Source organism: Hypanus sabinus, chromosome 6 (assembly GCF_030144855.1).
Source record: "Hypanus sabinus isolate sHypSab1 chromosome 6, sHypSab1.hap1, whole genome shotgun sequence".
Taxonomy (NCBI): domain Eukaryota; kingdom Metazoa; phylum Chordata; class Chondrichthyes; order Myliobatiformes; family Dasyatidae; genus Hypanus; species Hypanus sabinus.
The window spans coordinates 161,700,105-161,723,909 of record NC_082711.1 but is presented as its reverse complement, the minus strand read 5'-3'; the positions used below and the strand labels follow the sequence as shown (position 1 = coordinate 161,723,909).

The window sequence follows — 23,805 nt, the reverse complement described above, 5'->3', positions numbered from 1 at the left end:
TTGTTTTGAGGGAACTTTATTTCAGAATAATTCTTAGAGTAGCAGGCATATTGACTGAAAAGAATAATTTTTCCTTGAAGTGCATTCAGCTAATGATGTTATATTCTGTCTTTGAAAGTAATATTTCATGTGGTGATACTTTGAAATTCATGTTCTTTTATCTGGTTGGTAGCAGGTGGCCTAGAAATTTGTCCGTGCTATCTTTCGAGCATTAAGCCAGTATTTGTAATCACTTTAATGATATTGCTAGAAGTATTTTTTTAAATAATGAGAAATTTGTTTGCAGCAGTCAGAAGGAGTCCGTCGTGTTTTAGGAGCAGCTCGCCTCGGGGTTTTTTATGGCACCATTCCTCACAGCTGACCTCAGTGACCCTCAGTGACATCATAATACAATCAATATCTTTACAGCTACTGGAGGGTATGGACAGGGAATCAACGCATGTTGTAGTGATGGGAAGGTTATGACAGAGCCTTAATGGGAGCTAATGAATCTGACCTGGCCTCTGATGAACAGCATATGAAGAAGCAGCTTCCTTCAATCAGATTCTAAAAGATAAAACTTAGCTTTATTTGTCACGTGTACAAAGATACATTGAGATGTACAGTGAATTGCGTCATTTTGTGTCAATGACCAACACAGTCCGAGGACTGTGCTGGAGGCAGCTGACAAATGTCGCCATGCATCAAGTGCCAACATACTTACTAACCCTAACCCATACATCCTTGGAATGTGGGAAGAAACCCAAGTGGTCACAGGGAGAACATACAAAACTCCTTACAGACAGCAGGAGGAACTGAACCCCAATCGATTTTACAGCTGGCGTTGTAAAGGATTGTACTAACTGCTACACTATCTTGGTGCCCGCCCCATTCATATATTTGGACTGGAGATGAAAAAGATCTTGATCAATGGCTTTTCTCCCCGAAGAATAGATTATTTTGCAAATCTCAAATGTTGAAGATATGATAGACTGAGAACTAGGTTTCCAAAGGAATGTTGTGCATTTATTAGAAGATAAGAGGTGCTGGATGTTAAGCAGAGAGAACAAGCAGCTGCTGATTTTGGCAACTCTGTGTTTCATGTCTGAGTGGTTAGAATAACTGAGCATGGGGTAGACTGGACTCTGTTAATCTTGATTCAGTGCCAGCTAATGGAAGCTCCAGCTGCAACCAAGTGGGACAAAAACAAGCTGTTTGCTTCCTGCAGGGTGATTTTCAGGAAATACCCTTACTCGATATCTCAACTCTTTTCCCTCGCCTTCTCATTCCCCACACCCCTACTCATTTGCCAAAGGCAAACTTAATTTTGTGAAGTCAGGAAATAAATACATGGGAAAGGACAAAGTCTGACCTCTTCGAATTTATCAGAGTTCCTTTATTTAGACAGCTCTGAGGTTTTCACCCTTAATCACTGTGCCTAGAAGTTTATTTCACATATTAATTAATTTAAGCAAAGTTCTTCCTTTTTCCTTTCAAGATATTGTTTTTCCTCTTTTTCAACCTTTACTTCTTACCCAGTTTACATTGGAGTAAGTTTGTGGCTTTTCTATACCAATTAATGACTGTGAAATTAGGCTCTAGAACTACAAGTAGTAACCTGTACATAATGCATGGGCACATACTTTCATCTCAGTTTATTCTGTCTATTGCATTTGAAGGACAATCAGTTGATGTGTACCTTGTAGTTCAGAAGCTTGCACAACAGGCGGGTTGGGTATCACCCTTTGTGCAATTGATCTGATACTACCTACTTACTGCCCATTACACTGCTGGCATTGACCTGGGCAGCAAAGAAGGTCCTCTATCTCTGCCTGTCCATATAGCCACACACAGATAAAGAAGTATTCTTCAATGCTATTTCCATAACAATTTTTTTTTAACCAGTCAGGATTGTTAACCTTGAGCTGAACCCCTGGACTTGGAGGACCAATGGACTGCTCTTGGTCTGGCCTCTGCCCTTTGACCTGTTTGACATGGGTGACCCTACCAAAAGCCAAAGGACAAGCCCTGACTCCAGCCAACATAGTTCTCCAGGCCACTGAGGCATGCAAGCCTCCAAATCACAACAAGGTTGTGGTCCTCTTGGAGGTTATTTGAGATTGGCTTTGAAACCTTAGAAAATCCATCATGTTGTATGAAAGCTTGGAGAACCCAGTAAGGATCCCTCTCTGTTGTGCTTAAAGGCATTGTTACTTATTGCTAGTATTGATTAGAAGAGAGAATTGGAAGTGAAGAATTCCTGGCATTTGGCATCTTATAATTTTTGCATTTTGAGAACATTTTGAGGCCTAGTGTTTTCAATCCCTTCAGGGGTGTGGCTGGATTCAAGGCCTGGTATTTGGTGATCGGCAAGTCCTGTTATGGATGCCGAGGATCGAGGTCCGAAGGTCAAATCGGAAGTGCGGAAGTCAAGGTCCTTTGGCCAGAGCCCTGGGTCTGCAGATCTCTGCAAGTCCTCTGGGCTGGTCAAAGGCCCCATGTGCAAGTTCACTTGAGGCTGAAGGCAGAAGAATATAGACTGTCTTGGGATTAGAGGTCTGTTGATGTGGGAGGGAGGAATAGAGTTTGATTTGCTGTTTTTTTGCTGCATGGTGTGTTCTGTTCTTGTGTTTTGTTATGTTCTGCGTTGCTATGTCAAGCATGTGGGCATGCTACGTTGGCGCTGGAACGTGCCGGCAACACTTGCAGGCTGCCCCCAGCACGATTGTATGTTTCAACGTTTACATGGTAAATAAAACTCAATCTTGAGTCTTGGCTGCTGAGGATAAACCTGAAGCTAACAAGTTGCCATTGGTTTGGACAGTTTTGTTTGATCATACAACACAATAAAGAAATAGAGAAGACAAACTGGGTATGGTGGAAAGAAGAGATTTCTACCAAAGAATGCTTTTGGTTGTAGGTCTCCAGTATCCACATGAGCAGAAAGAACATTCAATCACATGCTACACATCATTCAGACAGACTGGGCAGGACAACAATAGTTTTGAAAGGCAAAGGGAGCAATTATTATAATCGATAACTTTATCTCTGCTTGGGCTGTAGACTCAGAGAGAATGGCTCACTGTATTGCTCTATTACTTATCTTTTCCTTCACATTCGTAATCACAACCTGTATTTCAAGTACCCAACAACACTGCCAGAGTCAAATTTCCTTTGCATGCTTTGCGTAGTTAAGTCTTTAACATTTTCTAAGATCTCATTACAAAAGAAAAATAAGTGAGATTCAGTTTCCACAACAGAGATTGTGCTAAACCTTCCCTGCTCTACCCTCCTGCACTGCAATACGTTACTAGGTTGGTGCAGATCTACTGAATTTGCCTATAGTGAGCAAATAATCTATAGTAGTGATTAACTGGGTTAACTACATCACTTTGAAGAGAGTTCACTTCCTGGTTATGCAACTTATTTGACCTCTTTGCAAATGTTCATTCCACAGGTAATTATTCTGCTGAAAAATGACAACAGCTTCAGTATTACTGTAAAATTCAATGGCATATTGAATGGATAGAGAATGACATGATTGTGTTGACCAAAATTATTGTAACAGTTCAGGAGAGAAGCGAGAATGATTTTAAAATACAGGCCATCCCCCGGTTAACAACAGGGTTCTGTTCCTAAGAACTATCCGTAATCTGAAATTATCATAAGTTGTAAAAGAATACTGATGGTGCATGGGAGAATATCGCTGAAAGAGCTGAGGTAGCAGAGTAAGTAAACGCAGGTAGAGTGGCTCCTGGCCAGGGTCACTGACCCAGGGGGTTAATGAGTCTGAGTCTATCCAGCGCCTCTGATTGTTGTGGCTCTGGAGGTCCATGGAGACGTGAAGGGGGCGAAGGTGAGAGACAGCTCACAGAAGATGCAAGCAGCCCCTCAGCAGCAGTCAAATCCTTCCCTGCTGTGGACCCCCGGAGGTCCAAGATGCTCTCGTTACGTGCACATGCAGTTCAACTCTTGGAGTGATTAGGCAGAAAGTTTGAAGTTATTAACTCTTTCTACCTTAGGCCACAAACTTATCAATCACCCCTGCTGTGGACCACTTACAGAACGAAGGGATCTGTATGCTCCACGACTGCTGGACTAAGTGTGCACATGTAGGAGGGCAGCAAGGAGGGTATTGGAACCGGGGCAGCATGGCCGGAATTTCCTGAGGGCTGGCGGTCACGGGTAGACAGAGGTTCTTTTGGCACCTTGGCCTTCGTCAGTCAAAGACCTGGTTGTGATGCTGTAGCCGTGCGAGACGTGTGCAGAACCATGTGCGGTGTTGAGAAATAAATGTGCTAGGTCTCCCAAACTCCAGCTCATATGTACAGGATGTCATTTGCAACGTGTAGCAGAAGCGAGAGAGAAAATAAATCCGGTTATCATCCATTGTATGAGTTTGAGATGAAAGAGAAACATGGAATGAGGGGGAAAGATAAAATAGTAATTAAGTGCATGTGCTAAAAATACCACATTGGCTTGATGCAATCCGCCATAAAAAAGCACAGAATGAACTCTGAACTGAAATATCCAAAATAATCAGATAATCTGCAGTCTAGTATCAGGAAGCAGAAGACAACAGATAACTGCAAACAGGCCACAAGTAACTCATTGTGGGAGAATGGGTGCTCTGTTTACTGAAGTGGCTGTGTGTTTTCAATGCAACTTCTGTATCACACTCACAAGATGCGTGAGCACCATGGTTCAGTGGCTCAAATCTTTAAGGTCTAGATTTTGGCATGAAATCTAAGTATATTCCTTTCAATAAAGTTGTGCATGCATCAATGCTGAAGAAATGATCTCTCACATTTTCTTCTACCATTAATGTCAATCATGCTGCTAACAAGTATGGCTACATGAATGAATCTGCAGATGCTGGAAATAAATAAAAAACACAAAATGCTGGCAGAACTCAGCAGGCCAGACAGCATCTATGGGAGGAGGTAATAACCACGTTTCGGGCCTGCTGAGTTCTGCCAGCATTTTGTGTTTTTTAACAAGTTTAGCTCATGCTTTTCAAATACATGCTTTTCACATTCACATGTTGATGCTCACTCTCAGTTGCTCTAAATCCCTGCAAGAAGGAAAATGATGGCCTAGTTATTCTGCCCTTCTCAGGATTCAAAAACAAGTCCCATCGATGAAGCTGCTGGTTGTATGTGTTTTTCCAATAACATACACTAACTGGCCACTTTATTATGTATGTCCTGTATGGCGTGTGGTTAAGGCGTCAGTCTGGTGATCTGAAGGTCGCTAGTTCGAGCCTCAGCTGAGGCAGTATGTTGTGTCCTTGAGCAAGGCACTTAACCACACATTGCTCTGCGACGACACCGGTGCCAAGCTGCATGGGTCCTAGTGCCCTTCCCTTGGACAACATCAGTGGTGTGGAGAGGGCAGGCTTGCAGCATGAGCAACTGCCGATCTTCCATACAACCCTGCCCAGGCCTGTGCCCTGGAAACTTTCCAAGGCGCAAATCCATGGTCTCACGAGACTAATGGATGCCTATATATGTATATGTACCTAATAAATTGGCCACTGAATGTATGTCCGTGGTCTTCTGCTGCTGTAGCCCATCCACTTGAAGGCTCAACGTGTTGTGCATTCAGAGATGCTTTTCTTCAACTGTTGCAATGTGTGGTTATTTGAGTTACTGTTGCCTTTCTGTCAGGCTGGAACTAGTCTGCCCATTCTCCTCTGACCTCCCTCATTAACAGGGCATTTTTTGCCCACAGAACCGCCACTTAGGGAATGTTTTATGTTTTTTGCTCTATTTTCTGTAAACTCTAGAAACCACTGCATGTTAAGATCCCAGGAGCGCAGCAGTTTCTGAGATGCTCATCAGCAATACAGAACCTGGTGACTGCTTCTCTGACCCATTGGCTTTCCCCATATTCACTCACACAGTGACCACTTAGTGAAAGGAGTGGTACCTGGTGTGATCTTATGCTACTGTGGCCCTTACACTTCAAAGTTTGATGTATTGTGCATTCAGAGATGTTCTTCTGCACAACACTGTTGTGGTTTTTTGAGTTAATGTTGCCTTCCTGTCAGCTTAAAGCTCTGATCTCTCTCATTATGAAAGTATTTTTGCCCACAGAACTGCTACTCAATGGAAGATCTTTTTTGTACCATTCTCTGTTAACTGTAGAGACTGTTGTGTGTGAAAATCCAAGAAGATCAGCAATTTCTGAGATACACAAATCACCCTGTCTGGCACCAACGATTATTCCACTGTCAGTGTCACTTAGATTACATTATATCACATTCAGACGTTTGATGTGAACAGCATCTGAGCCTCTTGACCATGTCTGCATGCTTTTATGCATTGTTACTGCTACATGATTGGCTGATTAGATAATTGCATTAATGAGCAGGTGTACAGGTGTACCTAATAAAGTGTTCACTGAAGTGTATACCTCTGACCTACAAAATGACTATTAGCTTGAATTCTATGAAAAATGGCAGGAATTGTTTTAATGCTAGCTATGTTCAATTATGAAAATTGTACTCATAAATGTATTTAGTGTTGCATTTTAGTTGACTCATTGCAATGTCGCACCTAATGATAATGCAAAATCATGATGTTTCCACTTGGCATACTTCTCAGCTTTTCTAAGTGAGATTGGAGGAGTAAAGTATGTATTTAGCGAAATTCAGTGCTGTGAACTCACACTTTCAAAAAAACTTGCTTGAAGTTTTCTTGAGAAAATAGATCAAAGCCCATCACTTCTGACAGAGGCATATTGCTCAATCAAAAGCAAGAGAAAATCTACAGATGCTGGAGTTCCAAGCAGCACACAAAATGTTCTGAGTCCCTCCAGCATTTTGTGTGTGTTGGTCAATCAAACACCACTCCCTGATAAATAGAACTTCTTGTACTTAGTGCACTTCATAGTTTGTTTCCAGGAATATATTTCAGCTTATCCACAATCTATGCACCTAATTATATATTAATGGCATACAGTATATGGATATGCAAATTTTAGCTAAAAATAATTATTGTGCCATATTTTTTGTTCCAGTCCTAATTAACAGTGTGGTTGTCTGCTTCTGTGTATTTCAACATAGATGTGAGATATGACAAGGAATTGGAAGAGATAGATACAACAGGAAAAATGTTAAATGAAGAAGAATTTGTAGAGGTAGGAATTGCTTTAGATCTCTGAGTCTGGCTAAGCAATTGCAGTTCAACTCATTCTCTAATGCAGGGCTTCCTGACCTTTTGTATGCCATGGACCCCCACCATTAACCCCAGGTTGGGAACCCCTGCTCTAGTGTAATATATATCATCCAGTCAGCTAGGATTTGGTCAATTTATTTTTAACCTACTGGATGTAATTGCAAACTTGGATCCAGAACTGTTGCTAAATAATTAATGTTCTTATGAACTCTATTTCAATATTTGCTGCTTATTTCTCTCACAATTCTCCTGTATGTCTGTAGAATGTTTTGGTATCCTCTCCACATTTATTCTTTCTGAGAAGACTGGATCTAATTGAAAATGTTCATACATTATTGATATTGCAAGTCTTTTTTTACTCCTGTTATAGATAAGGTATTATTTCTGATGTCTACTTACTAGGTAGAATGAAAGTGGTTGAAATTTATGGTTAGCAGTCAATTTTCTATTGCATTACACATGTGGCCATTTCAGAATCAGAATTAATATCACTGGCTTATGTCGAGAAATGTATTGTTATGCAGCAGCAGTACATTGCAAAGCATAACAATAAAAACTGTAAATTACAGTAAGAAGTATATATATTTATTTAAAATGTTAAAATAATTATGTAGTGCAAAAAAATTGAAAACAAAGAGTAGTGAGGTAGCGCTTATGGCAAAAGTAGTAAGGCAGTGTTCCCCTCTGATGGCAGAGGAGAAGAAGGTATTCCTGAATCAAAGACAAGAACAGCTGCAGGTGCTGGAAATCCAAAGCAACACACACAATATGTTGGAGGAACTCATCAGGCCAGGCCTATGGAAAAGAGTAAGCAGTCAACATTTCGATCCAAGACTCTTCATTAGGATTCCTGAATCATTAGGTGTGTTCCTTCAGGCTCCTGTACCTCCTCCCTGATGGTAGCAACAAGAAGAGGACATCTCCTGGGTGATGGGGGTCCCTAAAGGTGGACATCACCTTTCTGAGGCTTCGCTCCTTGGAGATGTGCTGGAAGATGGGATTGGCTAATGCCACGATGGAACTTGGTTCCCATGATTGTGCTTGTTCCCCTCGGCTGAACTCCTGATAAAGATTATGAATTGCTTCAGCCTCAGCATTGATCTCTGCAGTACTCCAATGGTCGCCAATACCATGCATTCTGATTTTGATTAACGATCGCGCAAGTGGCACTTTGTGGAAGGCCTTCTGAAAATTAAATCCACCATATGAACTGGTTTGTCTTTATTTATTCTGTGAGTTACAAGTTAAAACATCAACCTTGACTTTTCTCAATCCTTTAACTGGTTTACAAGTCCCAATTCCCATGTCCATAAAAAAGATTCGAGCATTTTCCCTATACACTTCCAGCCTTTCCGGGTTATAGCTCTATATTTACTCACTCCCTCCTTTCCTAAATGGTGAGGCAACATCTACCAACCTCCAACCTTTGGGAATTGTTCCAGGGTTCTTGGAATTTTGGAAGATAAAAACTGGTGGATCTTATCTCTAACCCCATCTGTTTTAAGATCTAAAGATGGAGGAAACATGGTCCTCAGAGCCTTACTACTGTCTATTAATTGTTTTTGAAAATAATCCCAATTTCTTTGAGCTACTTATTCATTGTACACCAGTCATCCTCCATTATTTCCAGATGTTCTGTAACTGGTATTTGGTTTATAGATGATAATTGTTCATTATTGCCACATGTACCATAATACAGTGGAAAGCTGTTTGCATGCCAGCTGAACAGATCATACCATATATAAATACAGTGAAGTCATATAAGAAGGAAAAAATCAGAATACAGAAATATTGTGTTACGGTTACAGTGAAAATGCATTGTAGATAGACAAATAAAATGCAAGGGCCACAATGAGATAGATTAAGAGATCAGAATTCCTTCTTTATGTGACAAGTGGTCCATTCAAGAGTTGGGTAATGGTGAGTTCAATGTTGTCTTTATGCCAGTTGCTACATGTTCTCAAGTTTATGCCCAAATGGGAGGAGGGAGTGGGAGGAGGGAGTAGAAGGAGTGACAAGGTTGGGAGGGGCTTTGTTGATGTTGTCTGCTTTCCCAAGGCAGTGGGAAGTGTGGACAGAATTAAAAATTGGTGAGGGCAATCTTCATCTTCTGGAAAAATAGATAAAATATTGACTTAATATTGCCTCATTCTTATTCCCTAATATCATTTCACTAAAAAACATTTACAGGTAGATTCTGTTTTCACATTTCTCACTGGATTCCTTTTACTTCCTTTTACTTTATCAATTCCTATATACCCTAAAGTTTAGAATTATAGACTCATTAAAAAAAGTACAAAAACAAGCCCTTTGGTCCATCAAGTGTATGTCGAACCACCTAAATTGTCTATTCCATTGACCTGCATCGGGATCACAGCTCTCCGTACCCTTACCATCCACGTACCTATCCAAACTTCTCGCAAAAGCATTGAAATTGAGCTCACATGCATCACTCGCACTGACAGCTCATTCCACAATCTCACGACCCTCTGTGTGAAGAGATTTCCCCTAATGTTCCCCTTAAACTTTTCACTTTTCACCCTTAACCCATGGTGCATAGTTGCAGTCCCATCAAACCTTAATTCTGAAGATTTCCCACTCTTCAGTTGTACTATTGTTCTTGGCAATATTATAAACTTCTTCCTTTGAACTAATGTTATCTTCAACTTCTCTTGATAACCACAGCCACTTTCCAAGCTGGTTGTTTTTTTTTTCCATACGAAAAGAAATACATTCTACTTGGAATCTATGTATTGATTTAATTTTGATCGCAAGTCCAGAAGTTGAAGCCCGATAACTTAAAACTGGAGGCTGGAGGCTGGAGATGGGGGACTGGAATTGGAGCACTGCTCATGTGCTTGGGTGGATGAGTGGAAGAGAGGAAGCGGGCTTGTTTTGCTGGTGTAGTTTTATTGCTCATTGTGTTTTGCTGTGATCTGTATCATTTTGCCAAATATTGCAGGCATGCTATGTTGGCTTTCGAATTTGTGGTGACACTTGTGGACTGCCCCAAGCATAACCTTAGATGTGTAATTGTTAGCACAAACCAACGTATTTCATGTTTCTGGATCTGAATATGTGAATCTTGTCACTGGAGTTGAGAGAGGAGAAAGCAAGGAACAGAAGTTTGAGAGAGCAATTGTCAGCAATAACAAGAAATCAGAGGTTGCCTTTGATTTCCAGGAAGACCTGGAAGAGTGAGCAGCTAAAGCACTGTACTGCTGCTGCTGCAGAACAACAAATTCCTGTCAGATAGGGCAGTGGCATTAAGCCTTATTCTGATTTTGATTCGATGTTGTCCAGTCAGCTATGACAGTGAATGTCTCTCACACTTATTCACATCTGCATGAATGGAACTTGTGGTGGAGTGGCCAGTGTAAGATTTAATAGGAGCTAGAATGCTGAAGGTGGAAATCAGATAGAGTTTAGCATCTTAGTTGCTGCAGAAATGTTAATGATTAAAGATATAACCACATATAACAATGACAGCATGGAAGCAGGCCATCTCGGCCCTTCTAGTTCGTGCTGAACAATCTTATAGATTAGCTTAATTTTGTCTCTTGTACGTCAATACAGACAGTGAAATGCAGTGTTCTCATCAAATCAAATCAGTGTGGATTGTGCTGAGCAGCCCACAGGGGTCACTGCACTTCTGGCACCAACATAGCATGCCCCCAACTCACTATTCCTAACCGTACATCTTTGGAATATGGGAGGAAACTGGAGCACCTGGAGGAAACCCATGGGGTCACAGGGACAATGTGCAAACTCCTTACAGAATCGAACCCTGGTCAGACAGCTGGTGCCATAAAGTGTCACACTAACAGCTGTGCTAGCTGTTCTTCCATTAACAAATATGCAATCCTTCATAAATTTCTGTGCCATCCTTGCACAGGGGCGAGGTTAATCTTCTCTGTGTTGTTTTAATTATAATGTACAGCACTGTGCAAAAATATGAGGCACATATATATAGCTAGTGTGCCTGAGACATTTACACAGTACTATATTTGTCAATGTGGAGTGGAGAGCAAGTTTGTATATATGGCAGGAACAAAGAATGCTGGGAATGGCAAGGGTGGAGTGATGTGGGAGCGCTGTTGGACAGGTGGCAGAGAAAGAGTGCCAAGGGCAGTGTTTACTGCAGGTGTGGACACTTCCAGCCTGGAGACACCAGACAAGGTCATTTGATTCCAAACAATTGGTTTATTGATCATTACAGAATGTTTCTGTGGTGTTTCCTACTCCCTCCCCTCTCTGTTCCCCTTTTCCCAACCATGATTCCCCTCTCCCTGCCCTCTTCCCACTCTCACTCCACAATAGAGACCCGTATCAGAATCAGATCTATCATCACTCACATATGCCATGAAATGTGCTTTTTTGCAGCAGCACAGTGCAATATATAAGATTACTATAGTACTATGCAAATGTCTTAGACACCCTAGCTACTGTATACGTATGTGCCCAAGTCTTTTGCCCGGTACTGTACGTGCTGCCAAAGGGTGTGTGCTGTGTGTGGAGGGCCCAAGAAGATTGCGTACATCAGTGAGTTTGAAACTGTGCTGGGGAAGAAGGTTTTTCCAAGGGAGATGCAAAAGATTTAGGAGGAGAAAGAGTGAAAATGGTAGAAAGCAAGTCAAGAAAATAATCACAGATGACACCATCTATTAAGACAATGGTCATTATGATATTTTGTGATGGCAAAACAAAGGCAGATGATCATGTAAATAGATGGGTTGTGGAGAAAAATTAAGTGAGATTAGAAGGCAATGAAGTTAGAGGATTGAGAGCAAGGTGATTTGAGAGGGTTATGAAATCACCATGTAGGAGAGAACTCACTAAGTACAGAGGTTGAAAAGCAGTGAGGAGCTTTATGATATTTGGATGGGTGGTTGAATGGCTTTTTTTCTACTTTGTATGATTTAACAGTTCTCTATTGCTATAGCACTCTTTCCACATGCACAGTGGTGAACATTGCGTTGCTGACTTAAAGCTGCTGTTGTGTGACATTTTTCGCCCAAGCATCAGTTGGATAATGAGGGACAATGCAAGGAAAGAGCTGTGGATTTAGCAAAGGAGGGATTCTACAGGAAATGGGAAGTCGAACCAAGTTTGTTTGTAAGTGTTTGCTGTCCACTCCGCAGAAATATCAATATATTTACTAGATTTACTTATTAATACAATCAAATTCAAATAAGATTGGAGAACTGACAATTCCACTGTGTCTTGAGAAACATTGGCTTATATAAATTGCTTTTGAGCCATGTGATGAGACAAAACTGAAATTTGAAGGAAGTCCGTTTGGAAATGTGATAACAAGTTGAAGTGTAACAGTGGAAGTAAAAGACCACTGAGAATCAATGTCCTTAACCAACAAACATAGATAAATTTAACTGTTATAAAATCACAAAAATGTTCTGCCTTTGTTGTTTTTGTCAGGATGGAGACTAAAAACATGAGAACATCCTATACCCTTTTGATACTTTCGACAAAACAGATCTGGGAGCCACTTACGAGCCAAAATTTAAGGGAACAAATGATACCATAAAGATAAGCTGAGGAAAGTAATGAAATTTGGAAGAATCATAACATTTAATTACAACAATTTAGCTTTCTGAAGCTACTATTTATTTTACATGTTTGTAATTGCTGTATCTGCAACTTTATGATATAATGTGTACTGCTGATTTGTAACTGTCAAGAAAGGGTGTGGGTTTTTCTGGCAGAACCAGCATTTATAGCCATCTTTAATGTCCTTGAGAAGAAGGTGATGTGAGCAACTTGCTGAACCATTACAATGAAAATTCTCTCAATCTGCCACGAGATAAGGAGTTCCAGGATTATAACCTGCCAATGGCGAAAGAATAGTAAAATAGACTTGAGATGGAACTAGTGACTGACAGGATATATAGGCAGCTGCTGCCCTTGTCCTTCTGGGCTGTAGAAGAGATAGGTTCAGGAAGTGGTGTCAGTGAAGCCTTACCAAACTGCTACCTGTGGTTGATGTTTGCAGATGGTACAAGAAAAAGCCATTGCATGCTAGTGGTGGAAGAGGTGAATGGTTAATCTGGGCAATGGAGTGAAATCATAGTCACAGAACACCACGGCTCAAAAACAGGCCCTTCAGGCCATCAGAAATCTGCAGCTCTTTTCATTTGAGGCAGAACTGGATCATAACTCTGTGCATTGGATGATAATCAATAGTCAAATTTTCATTTTCATGACTTCAATGAAAATAAAAGACCAAGACAGGGTTAAAGTATTCAAACAACTCAAGAAAACAAGTTAGTCATAGACTCATACTTAGAGCCATAGAGCACTACAGCACAGAAACAGATTCTTCAGCCTAACTAGTCCATGCCGAATTGTTATTCTGTCTGGACTCATCAACCCACACCTAGACCATTGCCTTCCACAACGCTCCCACTTATGTACTTATCCGAACTTCTCTTGAATGTTGCAATAGAAACTGCATCCATGTTCCACACTCTCACAGCCCTCCGGGTGAAGAAGTTCTCCCCTTAGGTTCACTTTAAATATTTAATTATCACCTTTCACCCTAAAGCCATGATTTCTAGTTCTAGACTCACCCAGCCTCAGAGGGAAAATCTCTGCATGTTACCATATCTATACCCCTCATCATTTTGTACCCCTCTATATGATCTCCCCTCATTCTCCTATGCTAGAGAGACTGAAGTCCTACGTTATTCAACCTTTCCCTATAGCTCATGTGAGTTGCTTCCTCCTCAGCGTTCTTCACGGCGGCTATGTTCAAACTGGCAGGAGGAAGACAGTCCAACCAATGCACTCCTAATTTGTGCCTTTATCAACTCGAATTCTGAAGAATGAACAGTGTTTTTGATGTCCATGCAGGATAGTTTCTTCTAAAAACAGTTTAATGTGTTAACAGTCCATTGTCAATTCCTGTTTATGAATGGAGCTAACAAATGAAGGACACTAATTTCATGGGGCTCTGATTAGCTGATGTAGTCGAACATTAGATCCACTAAGAAAGAAATAAAAATCATTTTTGCCCATAGCAGATCTGCATAACATATGAGAGGTTTTGCCCATTTTATTCCAGTTCTTAATTGATTTATCTTATCAGTATCTGCAGCATTTGAAGCGATGTTACCTCCTGGACACCAAGGTCCTGATTTTCCACTGAGGTTAGGCAGTCTTTGGATAGAAATGACCCAGAGTCCAAGTTCCCAGCAGCCTCATCTAATATCAGAAATGACATCAAGCATTAAATCCAAATGAGCAAATGTATTCAAAGTCAATTGTAATGATGGGGTAACATCAGACATTGTAGTTATATTATTCTAGATATAGCAAGGCTTGGTGTAAGAGCTATCAACAGGTAATTGCTGACCAGTCCATCAATGGCAGATGGAAGATTTTAAAAGCTTAATTTCTTTAAATAATTGCAACTCATGAGGAAAAAATTGAAAATGCAGTTTAGGAAAGTATATGGGATAATTTTCTTTGTAGAAAGGTGAATGTAAAGATAAGGATTTCTGTCAACTGTTAACAAACCGGAGAATGACGCAGGGCATCTTGACAAATCTCAAGTCCTTGGAGAGAATGGAAGGCGATTTTCCAGGAAGGTATAAGGCTAAGGGACTGGATGAATATAATGATTGGTGATTCTGGAGTTGTTTTCATTTGAGAAAGCTAAGAGGACTCTGCAAAATATTCAAAATAATGAGGAATTTCAATAAAGGAAGGAGGAAGAAGCTATTTCCTTTAGTTTTCTCACGTGTGCTGAAACGTGAGGCCACGGTTTAAAATAATCATCAGAGGGGAATTGAAGTCATTTTACTTTGATGAGGTTGTTATGATCTACAGTGCCCCACTTGAAAGGGTGATTGAATCAGATTCCACCAGAACTTTCAAAACAAATTGATCACACATTTGAAGAGTCACATTTTTAATATTATGTGGGTTAGAACTGAGGCATGACACTAAGCTGAGGTCAACTTGTTTAGAAGCATGCCATTTCTTCTATGACATAAAATTTATGATTCACGTTCCTGAAAGTTACAAATAATAAATGACCCTGCTTTATAGATACACCATAGGACATCTAAATACAGAGCTATGATTGATCTGACTTCCAGAAAACTGACTTTATACAAAATCTCCCATACATTTTTAAGCATGTTGTAAGCCTGTGCTAATAAAAAGTTCATGGTATTCATTAATGATGATACAGTAGGTATTCCATCTATGGTAGTGTTAGAGTGATTTTTCAAAGAAATGAGAAAATACATACAACTGTATGTAGACTGATATGACAGCATCATCTCAGCAAAAGATCTCAGGAAATGAACCCTTAGGGAAACTGGGCCTGTCTGTATTTAAACTTCCAATGTCGCCCTGGGGACCTTTCTTGTTTTCCATTATGCTTTCACATGGATGATTTTAAATGAGTAAATAAAGGCATGTCTATGATCAGCTGTGTGAAGTACTGGAGTGCTGGTAGGGGTTCATTAACTTTGCTTCACTGTGAGGAAGTGTCTTGGTTAGAAGGGAAAGGTGGAGGAAAAACTTACTGTTTCCTGTTTCTAAACCAGATTAGGACACATGGGAAGCATTGACAGAATCACCATCAATCTTTTTGAAAATTGACTAAAATTGATAAGTAGATGACTGAAATTGATAGGCCCTTATCAGTTTTTAACAACTGATAAAATATATGAGAACTTAAATGAGCTTATCAACACTAACTATCAGCCCATATAATTATGGTCTTTGACTTCTGGTGCTGGAGTTCGGAATTACAGTTGAATGTTTTTAACAAGAAGTATGTAAGTGATATAGACCAGATGAGTGTAAAACCACAGCTGTTTGAGTAACTCTCTTGAGTCTGCCAAAATTACATTTCTGTAGGATTTATTACAGATTCCTGCATGAAGTATTACTTTCTCAGGGCCTTAAAGCTATGCAGTTCTTTATCTCCTTCTTAATTCTTCCAGCAATCTTTTTGCCTAAGTTTAGTGTCAAGGGATCACGTCATCCTGATTTATCTCTCCCAGTCTTTCCAAAGATACTGCTTGACCATTGACATTCCTCTCAGCTTCTCAAATAATTTCTGGAATGCTGTGCATTTTTATGAGCAAAGTAACGGTGAATATGTGCAGGATGATCTAAACAGAAAAGTCTTCCATGAAACTGGCTGTGAAAAAATACCTTTTTCCTTTGCCACATGATTCTCCAATCAAATAACTTTAAGAGAAAATTTAAAGTTCTGTCAGTGCTCAAGTACAGTATTTGGATCACGTGAAGTCATGGAATCAGGTGGAGATACAGCTTCATAAGTCTTGGTTATGCGACCACTGATGTCAGGCAGTCAACCTCTAAAGAGTATTGATAATGGCTGAGGTCACCCATCTTGTAAAGATACTGCCCAGAAGAAGACAATGGCAAACCACTTCTGCGGAAAAACTTGCCAAGTGCAATCATGGTCAAGACCGTGATCACCCACATCATACAACATGGCACATACTGATGACGATGAAGAACATCTCTATCAAGAGGAAAGAAAATAGAATTTTTCTCAACTATTTAGCACTGATAAGGTGATGTTACACAACGTAGTTATAATCAGTGGCCCAGTAGCAATCATTTCAAAGTAACTTGTTAAATAGAAAAACTAACTTGCTTTTGCATATCACGGTGGATTTTTTTTTGTATTAGAAAAAGCTTCTGATGAAACAACTATCATTGTTCTCACCATCATGAAGACATATGTATTCTCAGTGGATTGGGCCCAGTAGTATCTCCCCTTAAATTCCTTGGCTCAATAAATATCAGTTAATTTTCCAAAAAGGAGCTATTACTACTTAAGTAAGACAATTCAAGTTTATTGGCGTCTCCACAAACATAATGAGGTACAGGTATATTGAAAAATTTGCTTGCATCAGCACCACAAACCAGTAGGCTCCAACAACAACAGAATATAAATTATACAAGCCAGCAAAGGGGGAGAGTGCTAAGTATTTTCATTTGCTGCCTATTATATACATATTCCACTCAAATGTTGGAAATGACAGACTGGATAACAGTACATTAGTTATGTCAGCTTCTTGCTAGAGCTGGAACTTCTAAAATATTCTTTTTGTATTCTCCTGTCCTCAAGGGCTTGATTGTACTTTGAAGAATTTTAAGGTCCTCGGGGAACGGTTGGGAATACAGATTACAAAATGCTTAATTTCTTACCCTTTGTCAAATTCATGCTCATTCTCAGAAGGTCAGCAGAGGAAAAAAATTGTAATGCTCCCCAAAGAGCAGAAGTTCTGAAAAGCTGCCAGTAGAAGGGATGGCCAATAAATCCGGAGCTGGAGGACAACTATTCATTTAAGGAACTGATGAAAGTGCTCAGGAGTCAAAGAGCACCATGTTTGCAGAAGTGAAGAAAGACCAATAGAAATCTGAGGGTTTTACAGTGTGGCTTTGTTCAGCCTGGCATCCTCTCCTGCACTTTTTTTCTTCCTCTGCCTCTGACTGTCCTCCTCTGACAAGGCAGCCAGGCAGTTCAGGGAGCCAGGGATGCATGCAGCTGCTTTTTGCAGCAGTCAACAATCACAATGCACAATGATGTACCATCTGGTATAAACACAAAGGACCTGGAAACAAGTCTGCGGTTGCTGGAGCTGTGGTAGAGAGGGGAGCAGTGGTGCAGAGAGGCTCAGTGGCAGAACTATTGTCTGACAACGCCAGTTGTCCATGTTCAATTCGGACCCCCAATGCTGCCTGTGTGGAGTTTGCAAGATCTCTCTGTACTAATATGGGTTTTTTCCCAGGTGTTTGAAGACCTGTCAAAGACTTGCACATTGGCAGGTTAATTTGTTATTGCAAATTGCCCCAAGGTGAATGTGAATATTGAAATTTGGACAGGAGTACATTACAATGCAAATAGAAAAGTGTGATTAACAATAGATTAGCATAAATGAGCGGTTGATAGTTGACATGGACTAGGTCCTGCTTCTGCGTTGACTCTATGACTCTAGCTGAAGGGAAAGCAAAGTTCTAATTCTTAGCTGCAAGTGGAAATCCAATAGTGACTCTGATTATCAGTTAATTTTTGAGGTAATTGTTTGAGGTGAAGCTGCAATTGGTCATTATCTCATCAGTGAAAGAAGTGTGACGGGCTGTAAAGGCATACACAGATAACACTCCGGTTACTTATTTTTAAATTTTTAGGCTTATTATCACTGACATATGTTGTGAAATGTGTTGTTTTGTTGCTGTAGTACAAATACATAAAAATGAGTATGCTGCAAATAAATAAATACTGTAACAGTGTAAAAGAGGAACAAAAAGGTAGTATTCATGGGCAGTTCAGAAGTCTGATGGCAAAGAGGAAGAAGCTGTCCTAAAATATTATAAGTTATTTCTGTTTCATTTTCTCGTACTTCAATATTGCTTTTATTCATTCTATATCCTACGATATCCTTACAAAATGTTCCAAAGACTTCTTAAGCCAATTTATTTATTTATTGAGATCTAACGTGGAATAGACTCAGCCAGCCCTTCAAAGTGCTGCCCAACAATCCCCCAATTTAATCCTAGCCTGGTCACAGGACAATTTACAATGACCAATTAAATCACCAATCAGTATGCCTTTGGACTGTAGGACGAAACTGCAACAGCTGGAGAAAATCTGTGTGGTCACAGGGAGAATGCACAAACTCCTACAGGCAGTGACGGGAATTGAACCCAGTCACTGATACTGTAAAGCGTTGTGCTACCTTGCCACCCTTTTAGTAACTTCTGAAGGATAGTCAAACAGGAAATGATGCAACTGGTTTATGCACAGCAAGCTGCCCATGTCATTAACTGATTGCCTATGATTAAAAACTTTGTTTTAAGGTTAATTGTTGGCCAAGTCACAGGGAGACCTTCATTGCTCTTCTTTCTTATAATGCCATGGGTTGTGTAGGGTGAAAACATAAATAACCCATTTCACTATGTTTCGATGTACATGTGATAAATGAATGAAAGATACGGAGAAGTTTAGAGCTAAAATGGATGCTGGGGATAACAGTACCAGGAGACTCTCATTATCTCCCATATCTCAGGAAGTTAATACCAGAGGAGCTGATGATGCGAGCCATGTCACAATTGGTATCTTGAGCCTAAAATGGCAATGGGTGCATAATATATTAAAATATATTAACTATAGATTATCATCTGCTTCAGGCTTCTCTAAAGGGCAGAATCTTATTCAAGACACCATATTATCCTCCTTCTAGATACTGTATATGCCTTATTTAAGTTCTCTTCATTTATAGTCAATCCCTCCTTCCCTGCAAATCTTTCCTCTCCCTGATCTTCTTTCACTCTGTGATCTTCTAACTACTCCAACATCCTTCCTCCCTCTCTCTTCACTCCCAATCATTATCATACCCCAGCTGGGATGTTCTTTTGAACTGACTAAATGATCTGGCACTTCTGCAATCTCCTGGGGGATTCAGTGAACTAGACTCTCAAGAGTGCAGGTAAGGCTGGGCTGGCCATCGCTGGGGGTGGGCACTGTGTCAAGGCCTCATGGCAAAAGACAAACCCATGGTTAGCTCCATTACCCCATGCCAATTAAAGCATCAAACACGATTAAAATGGACAAGGACGAGAGCAGAAATTGAATAGGTGTTCAGCACTGTCTCCCTGTGTTTGAATGTTGTGTACTAATATTTCAGTAGTACTTAAGTAATATTGAGTAACATAACAGTAACGATGAAGAAGCTTTAAATGAACCCAAGATGATTACCTACCTGTTGAACTCAGCAAGAGGTTCGAGTTAAAAAAAAAACACAGCCAGATATGGTTGAGTAAAAATGAATTTGCAGCATGCTTTTCAAAAGGAGGAAAGATTTTTGAGATTGAAGAAGGCAGAAAATCGATTAAATTCATGGGTTCATAAACCTTGAATACCAGGTGATAATGATAATAATAATAATGAGCAGATATGGCTGGCTACATCAGAAAAATAAGTGTGTTCGATTAAACAAGAGTTATGTATATTGAGTGAATTGAGCAGCCTTTTAAAGTAAATTGAACAAGCAATGGAAAGCAAGTAACAATTTTGGTGAGTGCTTTGGGCTTAAAGACATATAGTTTACATAGAAATCCAGCTGTTGCAACCAAACCAGCTGAAATGAGCTTTGATGATATTGTGAAATTAATGCAGAAACATTTAGAACCAAAGACATTTTAGATTGCAGAATACTTTAGCATTCATAAGTGGGATCAAAAGGAAGGGGAGTCCATTTCAGTGTACATGACTGAATTGCAAAGATTGTCTGAACATTGTCAGTTCAATAATGCAACAAAAGAGAATTTAGTTTGTGGAATCTTACAAGAAAGCATTCAAAAAATGGCTTCTAACTAAAGCATAACTCATATTTAAAAGAGCAGTTGAAATTGCAGTATCAATAGAAACAGTAGACAGAGAAGCAACTGAGTTGAAGTCAGGAATGAAAGTGAGTGTGAACAAAATTGCGGCATCTAAACAGAAACCGACCTGGTTGAACAAATTGTTTTACTGTTGTGGCAGGGGCTCACAAACACCAGATCAATGCAGATTGAAAGGTGAAACTTGAAGAAAATGCAACAAAGTAGGACATATACAAGGAGCATGTGGGGCAGAGAAAAATAAATGGATCGCTCAGGGCAGAGAAAAAAGATAAAATGATCAAATTGCAGTTTCAAAAAGAGCACTAACGTGTAAGGTGCTGATGGAAAAACTGATAATAATGATCCTTCCAAAGATCAAGATACTCATTCTAGAAAGAAGAAAAAGGAACAGAAAGAGGATCAAAAGAGAGAAAGAAGTCAGGATGAGGAGAGAAGCAAGGATCAAAGAAGATCCAGAGAGAGAGAAGCCAAGAAAAGAAGAAGTAAGGTGCCCATATCTGTCAGAACCACTTCCTGCAGTGTCAGAGTCAACTGCTACAACGACCACGGATGAGGCTCCCGAACCTGAGATTGTTTTCATAGCCACAAGCCTTACCTGCCAAGCAGAGTGACCCCCTACCCACCCCGCCACCAGGAAAGACGTTTCCCCACAAGAATAAGAAAGCTACTACAGCGATTAAATCTTTAGGCCTGAATGGGACAATTTAAATAATTACTATGCAGTGGATATCTTTATAGTAGTTGCATTATATACAGTAGTATACTGTGTATATAGTTGAGATGCATTCTATATTAAGTGAAAGTTTACAGCTAAGCGGGGGGAATTTTGTGTATCTAATATTTTATTATTATTTGAGTAATATTGTAAATATATCATTTGAGTAAGCATTTTTGTATGTTTCAATAATTCATTACAGGCTGCATGTAAAAATAAGTAAATTGCATATCATACATCATGTTCCTACCATGTAATTCATGCACTCTCACTAAAGTAGTGAACAAATTAAGACCCATTCTCCTGGCCTCTTGCTTTTTCCTTTCAATTAGTTTAATGTTTTAGACCGACAAAACATAACAGCTCTCTTCTTGCTGTTATTGTCGGGTGGTGGGAAGCGCAAGAGTCTTGGGTCCCAAACCACTAGGTTCTAGAGCAGATGTTGCTCTGTAGGCAATGGGCTCCTGAACAGGCCTCACTCTCCTCAGCACTGAAGAAGATCCGTTACTGTGGACTCACTTTCAGCGACTGCACTTCATGTTCCACGTGCTTTTGTTTACTGTATTTCACCATTTGTACAATTTGATCAAGGCATCAAGGACAAGGGCGAAGAACGAGCTCGTGTTCAGCTCACCACTCCACGAGGTTTGGGCTGAACTGACTGCTGCTATGATCTGCAGCCATGGGGACTCGCTTCCACACTGAACTGGCTCCGTGGCCGTGACCTGCAGCCATCGGGCTCCTGGAACAGCTTCACTTGCCTCACCACTGAACAGCCATGGGCTTACTTTCAGGGAAATTGTGGTTAATGCTCTGCGTGTTATTTGTTTACTTTTTTATTGTTTGCACAGTTTGAGCCCTCCATCACATTGGGTATTTAACATTCTTTGTTGTGCAGGTTTTTTTAAAAATGGGTTCTGTGGTGTTTCTTTGTTTTGTGGTTTCCTGCAGAAAGACGAATCTCAAGATTGAATACAGTATAAATTTTACTTTGATAATAAATGTATTTTGCACTTAGAACTTTGAAACTTTGAACTTTGAAATCTGTTAGGTCCTGAGGAAATGCATTCATTCTGGTAATGGAAAATAACAGAGCAGCAAGGTCTTATAGACAGAAGTAATTTGAATTACTGGATAGCCTGTTTCCTTCTATTGATTGTGGCATATATATAGAGATCAGGAAAATTAAATTTTGAAGGAAATATGTGCAGAACTGTATGCATCACTTTCATTCAGCCTCCATTATAATTGATGATCAGCATTTTGAAAATGCAGAACCCTAGATGGGATAGAATATACACTCAATATATATAAGGTACACCTGTGCATCTGCTATTTAACGCAAATATGTAATTGGCCAATCATGTGGCAGCAACTCAATGGATGTAAGCATGCAGGCATAGTCAAGAGGTTCAGTTGTTGTTCAGACCAAATATCAGAATGGGGAAGGAATGTGAGCTAAATGGCTTTGACCATGGGGGAATGATAGTCGGTGCCAGACAGGAGTGGTTCAAGATCTCACAAACTGCTGATCTCCTGGGATTTTTACACACAATAGTCTCTAGAATGGCCAGACTAGTGGGAAAAACAAAAAAAAATCATCCAGTATACAGCAGTTCTGTGGACAATATTACTGAGAGAGGTCAGAGGAGAATGGCCAGATTGGTTCAAGCTGATGGGAAAGTAATGCCCTCCATTGGTGGGGGTTGATGATGAAAGTTGCATCCCAGCTGTCAATGTGATGCCCAAGCCAGTACACAGGCAGGGCAGTACGATATGGGGAGCAAACTGAGCTCACGTAGCAGCCCCCCCCCCCCCACCCCTCCATGCAGCTAGTGACAAAGGCGATACAGTTTGGCACCAGTAATGTGGCAGGAGTTGACAGTCAGCATTGAACTCAAAATAAAACTGTCTTAGGGACTGCTGCCCCAGATTTTTCTGCAGAGTTTACTCCAGAAGCCTTCCCTGTGAGTGGGCATAGCTGCAAGGCAGTAGTGGTTTGAGATCTTCTCCGAGATGAGAATTCCAACCGTTGCTGATGAGCCTCATGTGTCTGAAGCAACTGGTGTTAAGACCCCAGTAACCCGCCTTAGCCACTTCTCCTGTCAGTAGAAATGGTTCTACCAAGCTCAGTAGCTAAGCCAGGAGTTGGACTCGGTTCTCTGACGCTATTTAAGACACATGCCATTGGGAGCATTTCATAGGTAGTGCGGGCTTTTTCTCACTATCACCCCTGGCTATGACAGTCTTAAGAAACCATAAGAAGGTGACAGTAACTCAACTAATGATGTGTTACAATGGTGGTGTGCAGAAGAGCATCCCAAAATGCTCAATTTGTTGAACCTTGAAGTGGATGGGCTACAGCAGCAGAAGACCATGAATATACATTCCGTGGCCACGTTATTAGTACAGGATGTACCCAATACAGGAGACTACTGAGGGTAAAGCCTACCTAAAACCCATTTCCACAATCCCCACTTCTTCCTGTGTTTTCAGTCCCTTTTTCAGTAA

General features: G+C 40.3%; 1 protein-coding gene and 1 pseudogene across 1 annotated transcript in view; one reads left to right on the top strand and one right to left on the bottom strand.

The window, feature by feature from the left end:
• LOC132395208 (EF-hand calcium-binding domain-containing protein 5-like) overlaps positions 1-23,805 on the top strand; it is a 127,239-nt gene that overhangs the window by 17,087 nt on the left and 86,347 nt on the right. The gene's annotated exons all lie outside the window — the stretch shown is intronic.
• On the bottom strand, positions 11,011-11,109 carry LOC132396221 (U6 spliceosomal RNA; annotated as a pseudogene).